The 12754-nt window shown below is 46.6% G+C and overlaps 1 long non-coding RNA gene across 1 annotated transcript in view; it reads left to right on the top strand.

Moving 5' to 3' along the window:
- Positions 1–12754, top strand: part of LOC310842216 — a 554664-nt gene that overhangs the window by 540077 nt on the left and 1833 nt on the right. The window lies entirely within an intron of this gene.

Genomic DNA, 12754 nt, shown 5'->3' with positions numbered 1-12754 from the left:
GAAGGGAGGCTCCGGAAGGTTGCCCCCAAAGGGAATGTAACCCCCGGATGGAGACTCTTCGCTTTCACCATGCCATGCATAAGAAGAGTTTGGATTTGATATCCCGCTTTATCACTACCCTAAGGAGTCTCAAAGCGGCTAACAATCTCCTTTTCCCTTCCTCCCCCACAACAAACACTCTGTGAGGTGAGTGGGGCTGAGAGACTTCAGAGAAGTGGGACTGGCCCAAGGTCACCCAGCAGCTGCATGTGGAGGAGCGGGGAAGCGAACCCGGTTCACCAGATTACGAGTCCACCTCCCTTAACCACTACACCACACTGGCTCAGAGGACCCAGAACTCACTAGGAATGCCTCCCTTGTGCTCTTATACTGGCAATGACACCTGAGAAATGCCGAAACGGCTAAAGACTATCTACAGAAGCACTGTAAAATTAAGGAATGCTAGAAGGATGCTGGAATGAAGTTATGTGGTTTTAGCAATAATGTTACAAAGGGGTATGTAAAAATGGATTAACAGGTGGAAATGTAAAGTTACAATATATTAAGATAAAATATCAAGATAAAAGCGAAAATGGTAAGGACTTGCTGAAACAACTATTGAACTAGAATACAAAAAAGGGAGGTGTGAGGAGGTCAGGGAAACAAGCAAATGAAAGACAAGACATGGAAAGACTGATTTGTTTTTAATTGTTTTTATTTTTCTGTATTTTGTATTTCCTGTTTCTTTCCTGCCCCCTTCTTTTCATTTTTGTAACTTCTTTGAAACTTTAATAAATATTATTTAAAAAAAAGAAAAAGAAAAGAGAAATGCCGAAATGGAGTTCCCATACCCTCCAACATTTCTCTGATTAAAACAGAGACACCCCCGCTAACATTTCTCCGATGAAAATAGGGACATCCTCTTCCATGCCCTCCAACATTTCTCCAACAAAAATAGGGATGTCCTAAGGAATAGTGGGACATTCTAGGATCAAGTCAGAAACTGGGATGGCATCTGTAAACCTGAGACGGTCCCTGGAAAATAGGGGCACTTGGACGGGCGGAGTTTCCATGAGTTCTGGCTAACAAAAGAGAGCCCTGCTTCTGCCATGTCAATGCCTACTTGCCTTTTCTATCAACTATTGTCAAAGAGAAAGATCTGCAACATGGAAGATGGAGCAAGCTTGTTTTCTCCTGCTCAAGAACAACTCAAACCAATGGCTCCAAGTTGTAAAAAAAAGGGGGTTCCTTTTTAATTTTTAATTTTTTTTTATTGATTTAAATTTTACATATCTATACAAACATTATACACTATCTTTACATATGAAGAAAAAGAAAATTATGTAGAGAATAGAAAATTTTTAAAGGAACAAAAAAGAGGAAAGGAAAGAAATAAAGAAATAACAACGATACGAAGTAAAAAAAATCAAAAGAGGAAAAGACAAGACATTATTTACACAATAAAACTGTTCATCGACACAATCCTTCCCATCCTTATTATTATACTGTAATATAAACATTCTTTTTAAACACAGATTTGTACTGCATAATATCATTTCTTTCTACTTTGTATATATTCATCTAATCGTTTTCTTTACAAATATCACTCAGTGTCTGCTAATATGGAATTACCTGTACAATAAAGTTTTACATAGTTCTTGAATATTATCCATACTCGAGTTGTTTTTTGTTTCCATGTTCCTCTAAATGATCCTGTTAGGGATTCCAGCGAAACACCAGGAAGAACTTTCTGACGGTAAGAGCTGTTCAACAGTGGAACTGTCTCCCATGAAACGTGGTGGACTCTCCTTCCTTGGAGGTTTTTAAGCAGAGGTTGGATGGCCATCGGTCATGGATGCTTAAGTTGAGACTCTGGTATTGGGCTAGATGAGCCTCAGGATCCCTCCCAGCACTACAATGGATGGACCAATGGTTTGACGCAGCAAGAGGCAGCTTCCTATGTGTGATGGCCTTGGACTCGGGCTTGGACTTGGAACCGGAGGAGTCTTAATCCGCACTGGATCCTCTGCCTCAGGTGGCATCTGAACCAAGTCTGGGGCCTGATCCTGAAGAGCCCCAGTCTGCACAGGTTCCCCTGCAACAAGCACCAGCTGGGCTGAGTCAGGGGCCTGAGCCTGCCCTGGCTCCAGATGTGGGGATTCCCTCGTTGCCTCCAGCTGGGCCATCACCTACAGCTGCTCCACTGCCAGTTGGGTCAGGAGAGGCTGAGGTGGCCTCTGGGTCTAGTAACACACTGATGTCTCCTGAGCTGCAGAGACTCAGGTCTGAGAGAAGGAGAGACTTGAGTACTCGCAGGAGGAGTGCTCGCCTTTGGGCGAGACAGGGAGGTGAGTCACTGGGGGATCAGGACCAGCTGTTACCCTGACAGAGATAAAAGGCTGTCGAACCCTGCCCCAGGTTTCGGGAGCAACATTGCTGTTTGCCAGAACCTGCCTGTGATCCTGTGCCTGACCTTGCCTGGTTTCCTGCCTCGTGTCCTGCCTTGGCCCTGTCGGACTGACTCCTCATGGATCCCTTGGATTCAGGACTGGACCTGGAGTGCGTTACTCGGTTTACCACCGGGCCCAGCACATCTACAATGGATGGACCAATGGTTTGACGCAGCAAGAGGCAGCTTCCTATGTTTCCAGAGAGCCAGACCACTGCTTGGTCCTGCATCCAAGTACCATAGTGGTGTGGTGGGCAAGGCACTAAAGTCCGGCTGCTGGGGCCCATGGTTCATGTCCCCTTCAATGCATGGACACCTGGAAGGCTGCAGGATGCAACAACACTCCCCAGCAAAAGCCAGGACGCCAGCGAGAGCTATGGCAGTTCATTTTATCAGCTAATTGCACACTGTTTATAGATGAGTTGTGTGTTTCCTTTTATAATGTCATCCATTTTTTCTCCCTTTCACTCCCCACATCCCTGGTCCAGTTGATGACTTTTCCTCTTGCAGGTGGCACAGAGATGTCTTTAGTGCCACGAAGAGGAAGAAAGGAAAGTTGCCTGTGATTCCGCCCCCCCCCGCACCGTTCATTATTTTCCATGCCACTTTCAGCTAGCCTGATGGAATCAATAGCAAGCCACCTCTGCTATATTAGAGGGTCACTGCTGAGAAATAACACGCACCCCTGCAAAAAAACAAAAACCATATATACCTATAACCCGAGTTTCTCTTTTGCTAGCTGCACTAACGTAGCAAATCTCTTATTTGGGCCTCCTTCCTTAATTCTGTCCTTCAAGTGGTCAAGGTCTGAAATCAAGTTCTTGTTGCAGACCTCCTCGATGCCATTGTCCGGCCAGCCACTTCACCCTTTTCAGCCTTGAGGCTTACCCTTTCATCCTTGCATCATTAAGGACAAGTCTTGAAGCCTTACAGTCAAGGACGAGGTACAATCTGCCTTATTTTTCTTTTCATTGTGTAGCCTTTTCCATTTCCTAACTTCAGTCACAGGCGATTCTTCAGCCTCTGGCAGATGAGTAAGATGGTTGGGTTCTGTGATAACAGCCTCTGTCAACCCAGTGTCCCATTTCTTTTCTGCCCAAGCCAGTATGGCCATGGTGGCTCGGACCTGGAGGGTAGCAGGTTGGTGAAGGCTGGTCTACACTCCCAAAATACTACAAGTGCAGTCATACCTTGGGTTACAGATGCTTCAGGTTAGGTTCTTGCGGGTTACGGACTGCTGAAACCCAGAAGTACTAGAATGGGTTACTTCCGGGTTTCAGCAGTCGCGCATGCGCAGAAGCACCGAATCGCAACCCGCACGTCCACTGTATATTATGGTTCGAGCACATACTGTATTTTTCGCTCCATCAGATGCACTTTTTTCCTCCTAAAAAGTAAGGGGAAATGTGAGTGCATCTTATGGAGCGAATGGCGCTGCGCAGAGAGGGAGAGCTGCGCAGTGGCCCTTCAGCGAAGTGCCTCTCCTGTGAAGCAGGAGGAGAAATGGAGCCCCTTCTGTTCCTCCTCCCGCTTCGCAGGAGAGGCGCAGCGCAGAGACAGTGGCCAGCTTTGTAAGCTCCCAGACCTAGGTGTATATTAATCTGACCCTTTAAAAAAAAGCCACAGGCGACTGGCTAGGATTGTGCCTGTTCCATATCTCACAAATGTCATGACTTCTCTAATAGTAACAAGCCTGGTTGTAGTTGTTTCTCACATAATCATGGTAAAATAGTGCAAATAGATAAAGGGAAATTAAATGGGCAAATGAAAAAGGGATACATTAGCTGATGCCTTGGATGGCTAATCAAATGCTTAGCGAGATCGTATATTGCTTGCAATTAAATCCGAAAGCACAAAGGTGTGTCCGCATTCTGGGATGCAACGTTAGGTGGAGTCTTATAGATAACCACAATATAAAGCCGTTATAGAAGCACCCCCAAAATGTGCTTGTGTGCATTATGTGGCTGGTAATAAAGATGATGGAAGCTCACATTATGATGGTGGTAGAGGTAGCCAATGCCTCTCTGTTATGCCTTCTCAATAATGCTCATTTCAGCCCTTGGAAATTGTTGAGCATCCTTGGAGTGAAGGGGTGGGGTGGGAGGGAACACCCTCCTCTACTTTCTCCATTAGAGATAATGTGTAATTTGCTGGAAAAAACAAGCTATATGGCCATTAGTATGTCAGGAGGGGGGAAAATGTTAACATAAATTTGTCAACATGCTTAAATTGGCCAAAGGAATAAAAGACAGAACACCCTGGTTCCATGTGTTGGCAATGACTTCTGCACGACCTTTTCTTCCTTATCACAATGAATAAATGTCGAATGGAGCCAGTAGGATAGAGGAGCAGAGGGCTCGGCCTTAATGAAAATTCAGTGGATTTAGTTTGATTTCCCATCTTCCCACCTCGATGACGGATGTTTGTCCCATCACGTGAATAACAACCGGCCATCTTCATGGGGGTTTGGTTTAATGAATGAATGGCTACAATTCCCGAGCACAGGTCCTATAGTGCACAAGGGTGCTTTGTAAAAAGACATAGTGGCTAAATTTGCTTCTTCTCGTCCCCACCCAATCTTTGCATCTGTTAAGACTGTAGGCAGGGACTGATTTGTTTTCTTCATTTTCCAACACCTTGAACAATTTATCGGAACATTGTTGTTGTTGTTTAGTTGTTTAGTCGCGTCCGCCTCTTCGTGACCCCCTGGACCAGAGCACGCCAGGGACTTCTGTCTTCCACTGCCTCTCACAGTTTGGTCAAACTCATGCTGGCAGCTTCGAGAACACTGTCCCACCATCTCGTCCTCTGTCGTCCCCTTCTCCTTGTGCCCTCCATCTTTCCCAACATCAGGGTCTTTTCCAGGGAGTCTTCTCTTCTCATGAGGTGGCCAAAGTATTGGAGCCTTAGCTTCAGGATCTGTCCTTCCAGTGAGCATTCAGGGCTGATTTCCCTTGCTGTGGCGAAGGGGCTTGAAGAACTCAGAGAAGCTATGAACTATGCCGAGCAGGGCACCCAAGATGAACAGGTCATAGTGGAGAGTTTTGACCAAACATGATCCACCTGGAGGAGGAACCGGCAAGCCACTCCAGTATCCCTGCCAAGAAAACTCCATGGACAAAGACAACAGGCATATCGGAACATAGGAAGCATTATATTAGATCTCAATTGGCAGAAGCTCTCCAGAATTCTCTCCCAGACCTTCTGTATGCAAGACAGATCAGAGCAGAGGAAGCAACCTCGTACTGAAGCCAGACCATTGGCATAGCTAGAATAAGGTTGCCAGATTTTTTTTCAATGAATCCAGGGACACGCTGATTGATTGATTAATTAATTAATTAATACATGTTCGGGACATTGATGTTGCAGTGATGGAGGTGGCAGAGGGGCGGCCACTGCCTTGACCTCAACCGCCACATTCCTCCTTCCTCCGAGGTTTCTGTCTCCTTTCTCCATGAGCCTGGGCAGCCCCTGAGTTGTTGGTTCTTCAGTGGTGGTGGGGAAGCAGTGTGTGGTGGGTCAGGCATGGAAGGCAGAGAAGGAGGGCCGAGAGTGGTGGTTGCAGCAAGGCTCGGGCAGCGCAATGCCTCCCTTCCCATTGAAGCAGCCCCAATCCCATTCCTACTTGTGTGCAAGCATGAGGGGGCAGGGATCCCTCAGCTGGGAAGGGAGGCTTCACACTGCCTTTCGGAGCAGCCCCATCCCAACTCCTACTTGCGTGCAAGCAGGAGGGGGCAGGGATTTCTCAGGCAGCGTGATGCCTCCCTTCCAATCGGAGCAGCCCCAATCCCATTCTACTTGCATGCAGGGAGGAGGCGGAAGGGATCCCTCAGCTGGGAAAGGCTTCCCGTTGCCTAACTGAGAGATCCCTGCCCCCTCCTGGTTGCACGCAAGTAGGAGTTGGGAGGCTGCTCCGATAGGCAGCACGAAGCCTCCTTTCACAACTTACCGTATTTTTCCTTCTATAACACACAGATTTTTTCTTCTAAAAAGGAAGGGGAAATGTCTGTGCGTGTTATAGAGCGAATGTGTGGTCCCTGGAGCCGAAAAATCATGCAAAAATCAAATCGCGGCGCTGCACGCTGCACGGAGAAGCGAAACCTGAAAAGAGGAAGCGGCTGCTTTCCTGCATTCTGCCTCAGGGTCTTACTGCCCACCCTACTCTGTTTCGTTGCTGTGTTTGCTGAAACGGAACAAAGAGCAGGGAAAGCCCCTCCCCTCCAGGCAAGCTCCGGTGCTGCTGGGGGAGAGGGAGAGAGAGGGGGGAAGGGAGAGAGAGAGGGGGGAGGGAGAGAGAGAGGGGGGAGGGAGAGAGAGGGGGGGAGGGAGGAAGGGAGGGAGAGAGAGAGAGAGATGGCTGGCTTGGGTGGGGGGAAACTTTTGCCTTTCTCTCTTCCCTCCCGTTAAATCCCTCTCCTGCATTCTTAGCCAGCTGCTTCTCTGCACACCCCTCTAATGTCCCTTCTTTGTTTTTCCTTCGCTCCCCACTTAAAATGTGGTTACAAAGCATGGATCCTCAGGATCTTTGCATTGGGTCACCCCAAATTCACCATCAGATCACATAGCATGTCCATGGCTACAGCCTGCACCAAAAAAATCACGCACCCACTGTTGCCTGGGGCTGCAATGGTGCAAAAATGTGGTTAAAAAGCATGGATCCACAGGGATTCTCAGGATCCTTGCATTGGGTCACCCCAAATTCACCATCAGATCACATAGCATGTCCATGGCTACAGTCTGCCACCCCCCCCCCAAATCACATACCCACTGTTGCCTGGGGCTGCAATGGTGCAAAAACGTGGTTACAAACCATGGATCCACATGGATCCTCAGGGTCTTTACATTGGGTCAGCCCAAATTCACCATCAGAGCACATAGCATGTCCATGGCTACAGCCTGCCCCCCCAAAATCACGCACCCACTGTTGCCTGGGGCTGCAATGGTGCAAAAACGTGGTTACAAACCATGGATGCACAGGGATTCTCAGGATTTTTGCATTGGGTCAGCCCAAATTCACCATCAGATCACATGTCTGTGGCCACAGCATGAAGCACAAAAATGATACATCCACTGTTTCATTCAGAATGTTTTTTCCCTTGTTTTCCTCCTCTAAAAACTATGTGCGTGTTATGGTCAGGTGCGTGTTATAGAGCGAAAAATACGGTAGTTGCTGGGGTCAGGGAAGGTGGAGGCAGCCCGGAAGCTGCATCTTGGAGCCCCTGCACCACCATCATATGGGGACTTCCCAGCAGCTCCAGAAGCCAGCCAGAGCTAACTGCTCCGAGCTGCTGAGACTGCCGCTGCTGCGTTTCCCGGGGACATTAGATGAAATCCGGGGATGGAATTTGTCCAGGGACTTTTTTGCAAATCCGGGGACTGTCTCCGGGAAATGGGGACGTCCTGTAACCCTAAGCTAGAACATCAGAATATTGGAAGAGTCTGGGCACAAAATGTGGAACATAATATCCAGATGGAGGATTGGGGAAAATTATGGAAGAATGAGATGAAGTTCACAGCATGTGTGGCGATTAAAGAAAATTGTATGAAAATGATGTATAGATAGTATCTAACCCCAGTTAAATTAGCAAAAATGCATAAAAATAAGGAAAGAAGGATTGGAAATGCAAAACAATTGAAGGGATATTTTTTCATATGTGGTGGGATTGTAAAATTATAAAGAAATATTGGGAAATGATTTATAATGAAATGAAGATGTTTAAAACAACCAGAAACTTTTCTTTTAGGTATTATAGGAGTGGATTTACCAAAATCACAAAAGAGTTTATTTATGTATGCAACTACAGCCACACGGACATTATTAGCACATTGGAAAGAAGAATGTAACCCAGCTAAAGAATATGCTGAAATGGCAAAATTGACAATGGAACTAAGAGGAAAAGACGACAACGAATTTAAGGAAGATTGGAAGGACTTTATTGCATATGTACAGAAGCATTGTACAGAAGTTAATACATTAGCAGGGTTTTAAAATTACTTGTAATTTTGTTATGAATGGATACAAATGAGTTTAAACTTAGCAATGCACATGCAGTACATTGATAAATAATGGAACCAAGGAAGGGACAACAGGGAAGTCAATCTATTGTTTTGTTTTTGTATTGTTGTTTTTATTTTTGTTATCTTTGGAAAAATAATAAAATATTATTATAAAAAAAGAATATTGGAAGAGTCCAGCTGGATCAGGCCAAAGTCCCATCTAGTCCAGCATCCTGTTCTTGCTGTGGCCACCCAGATGTCTATGGGAAACCCGCATGCAGGACTTGAATACAGCAACTACTCTCCTCTCTTAGGACCCCCCAGCAAATGGTCTTGAGAAGCATACTGCCTCTGACAGTGCAGGCAGAATATGCTCATTGTCGCTAGTAGCCATCAATATTTTGGGCTATAGCCCAAAATCCTATTTTGGGCAGTCTTGGAGGATACTCTTGAGAGTCCCATGGACTGCAAGAAGATCAAACCTCTCCATTCTGAAGGAAATCAGCCCTGAGTGCTCACTGGAAGGGCAGATCCTGAAGCTGAGGCTCCAAGACTTTGGCCACCTCATGAGAAAAGAAGACTCCCTGGAAAAGACCCTGATGTTGGGAAAGATGGAGGGCACAAGGAGAAGGGGATGACAGAGGACGAGATGGTGGGACAGAGGACGAGATGGTTCTTGAAGATACCAGCATAAGTTTGACCAAACTGCAGGAGGCAGTGGAAGACGGGAGTGCCTGGCGTGCTCTGGTCCAGGGGGTCACGAAGAGTCGGACATGACTAAACGACAATCCTCTTTTAAAGCCATCCTTATTTTTTTCCATCCTGAATTATCAAATATTCAGCTTCAATGGATGCACTTAAATGGCCTTGATAACGGAAATATGGAAATTCCATTTGGGATTCCCACCTCCCCAGCTGGTCTCTTCTACGCTCTACTATGGGGCAGAGAACCTCAGGCTCTCCAGGCCTCTCTACCTGTGCTGCAGAACTTTCACTAGGCCGCACTGGCTCTCCTTTGCAGCTGAATTGTTTCTGCCTGGATGGAGTCTCTGAACTCTGACAGTGACCATTTGTTTTCTTGGTGGGGGACAGAAACCAGCCTAAATTTACATCTGTTGCTCCGCCTACTGCTGGCATGTTGTCCTCAGAAGGTTTCCCAGAAGAGAATGCATCCCTTGGATTGGAGAAAGTTCCTACCTGTTTTGAGCACTCCCTTTCATGAGTGCTTCTGTACCGAAATCACCTTGGAGTTGATGTTGCAAGGCAATTTGCCTGCCATGCCAATTCACTTGGTTATGAAAACCTAGCACTCAGAATCTTGAAGTCATGAATGGCGGGAACAAGGAAGAAGAGCCCAGCGAAGAGTGTAGCCGTGACCGGGACAGACTGGGGCAAGCTGGGGATGATTGGTGTGGAAAGTACTTGTGGGGCAGTGGAGAATGGTGAGGTGATGGGGGACAGTGCACGGGGAACCAGAGCAGCAGGACCCATCACCAGAGGGGCCCGGGTCTCCCCGAACATGGTGGGCTCTGAGACCTAAGGAGAAGCAGGAGGGATGCTTTAGGAGGTTGAGGCAGCCAAGGGCTCACAGCCCAGCTCAGTAGCTGGCCAGGTGAGGCTTGCTAGCTCTGGGAGGAGGTGTCCAATTCCCCAGGTGGAGTAGGCTCAGGACAGGTGAGGGTCACATGCCTTGTCAAGCCCAGATGCTGCAACCAGGATACAAGGTATAAAAGGGAAGCAGAGCGGAGGTGCTGTGTCTGCTCAACTCTCCACAATGGTTGGATCATGGCTTGGATAATAATAATAATAATAATAATAATAATAATAATAATAATGTATTTATATGCCGTCCTCCCCAGCCAAAGCCGGGCTTAGGGCGGCTAACAACAGTAAAGTGATACAGCATTCTAAAATCAATACATTCTAAAATCAGTTCAAAATCAAATTAATGGCAACCATTGGGCTAGAGTGCTATGAGGATTAGAGAAGGAGAGGTTCAGACTGTGCCTTGGCCAAAGGCCTGGTGGAACAGCTCCGTCTTGCAGGCCCTGCAGGAAGATGTCAAGTCCCACAGCCATAGTCTCTTGTGACAGAGAGTTCCACCAGATCGGGGCCACAGCCGAAAAAGCCCTGGCCCAGGACCTCCAAGATGTTTTTGTTTGAAGACCGTAAGGTCCTCTGTGGGATATACCATGAGATGCTCTTTGGGACTGTTCTTGTGTGGGACTGACCTTTAGGTGTCCTGACCCCAGATCGGCTGCAGAGGCAGGAACCTGGCCTGACCGGACTTTGGACTTGTTGGACTGCTGGACTCTGTGTCACCATCTGCCATGGAATCATGTGCACCTGTGGGGCTCGCCCAGGTACCATGTGGTTCAGGGCATTAGCCAGTGGATGATTCCTCCTGGATGGAGCTAGTTCTGCCCTCTGGCATTTTTATTCTTTTCTTGGAATGTGCCCTGTTGTTCTCAACCTTTGGGACCAACACTGGCATTAACAAGTCACTAGGAGCGTTCAGCTGCCGGCATAGCTCCCTGATGCTGTAGTTACACCGGAAATCCACCAGGTGGCTTGAGGGAATCTGTTGCAAAAACCAAAAATTCCTGACGAAGGAGAAGGACCCCCCCCCCCACCGATGGTCTATTTGGTAACGTTCAGAATAACTCTTAAAATACGGTGTTACGCAAACTAACAACCTACATGATGCATGTCGTTATGCCTGCGCATTTCTTTATAATCTGCCTGTGAGCATCTTAGGCCGCATTAAGAAATCCATACCGTGTGAAACAAATGCACACCTGCAGCTAACTCTCACAGAGCCCCTCTTCAGCCCATGTAACACTGGTGCTGCGGAAAAGATTAAGACGTAGGCATTTGCAAAAAGCTGGAGGCCCAGTCCGCGTTTTACGTGACATGCAGTGCCTGCTCCCTCACGGGTGGTTGCAGCAGCAGCATTTTGTGAACAGATGTCAGACAGCCCCACCTAATTGTACGGTGCCTAAGTGTTACCCTAGGTTTATTAAGCTGCTGATTTTATTTCCTTTTGAGTTTATTTATGTTTCGTAACAAATCATGCTTCCCCAAATGTTCTGTATTTTGATGGCAAGCTACATGTTTATCACAATCCGCTTTAGGCATATAAATAAACTGAACGGAAACCTTCAACTTATAATTTTAAGACGCTGAAAATGTAACGGAGCTGCATCCGATGAAGTGGGCCCTGCTCCATAATAGCTTATGTCATAATAAATGTTAGTCTTTAAGGCAGGGGTCAGCAACCTTTTTCAGCCATGGGCCGGTCCACTGTCCCTCAGACCATGTGGTGGGCCAGACTAGATTTTGAAAAAAGGAGGAGGTATATATGAACAAATTCCTATGTCCCACAAATAACCCAGAGATGCATTTTAAATAAAAGGACACATTCTACTCATGTGAAAACACCAGGCAGGCCCCAGAAATAACCCAGAGATGCATTTTAGATAAAAGGACACATTCTACTCATGTGAAAACACCAGGCAGTCCCCACAAATAACCCAGAGGTGCATTTTAAATAAAAGGACACATTCTACTCATGTAAAAACACCAGGCAGGCCCCAGAAATAACCCAGAGATGCATTTTAGATAAAAGGACACATTCTACTCATGTAAAAACACCAGGCAGGCCCCAGAAATAACCCAGAGATGCATTTTAAATAAAAGGACACATTCTACTCATGTGAAAACACCAGGCAGTTCCCACAAATAACCCAGAGGTGCATTTTAAATAAAAGGACACATTCTACTCATGTAAAAACACCAGGCAGGCCCCAGAAATAACCCAGAGATGCATTTTAAATAAAAGGACACATTCTACTCATGTAAAAACACACTGATTCCCGGATTATCCATGGGCCAGATTTAGAAGGTGATTGGGCTGGATCCAGCCCCCGGGCCTTAAGTTTGCCTACCCATGCTTTAAGGTACCAGAAGACTTTGTTGTGTCTTTAAGGTCCTTTATTTACAGTGGTGCCTCGCAAGACGAAATTAATTCATTCCGCGAGTTGTTTCTTTCGTCTTGCGGAGCGAGGATTCCCTGGGAATTAACGGCTTTAAGAAAAAGGAAGCAAACTCGTAAGACGTTTTCGTCTTGCGAAGCAAGCCCATAGGGAAACTCGTCTTACGAAGCAACTCAAAAAACGAAAAACCCTTTCGTCTTGCACGTTTTTCGTCTTGCGAGGCATTCGTCTTGTGAGGTACCACTGTATTAATAAATAAAACCAGATGTTATTGTAGTTAAGAGGAGATCCCCAAGGTTTGTTTAGGGTGCTTATGTACCACTCTTCTAGTGAA

This window comes from Podarcis gaigeae, assembly GCF_964106915.1.
Source record: "Podarcis gaigeae genome assembly, chromosome: 3".
Lineage (NCBI taxonomy): Eukaryota > Metazoa > Chordata > Lepidosauria > Squamata > Lacertidae > Podarcis > Podarcis gaigeae.
This window is presented reverse-complemented; position numbering and strand designations above follow the sequence as displayed.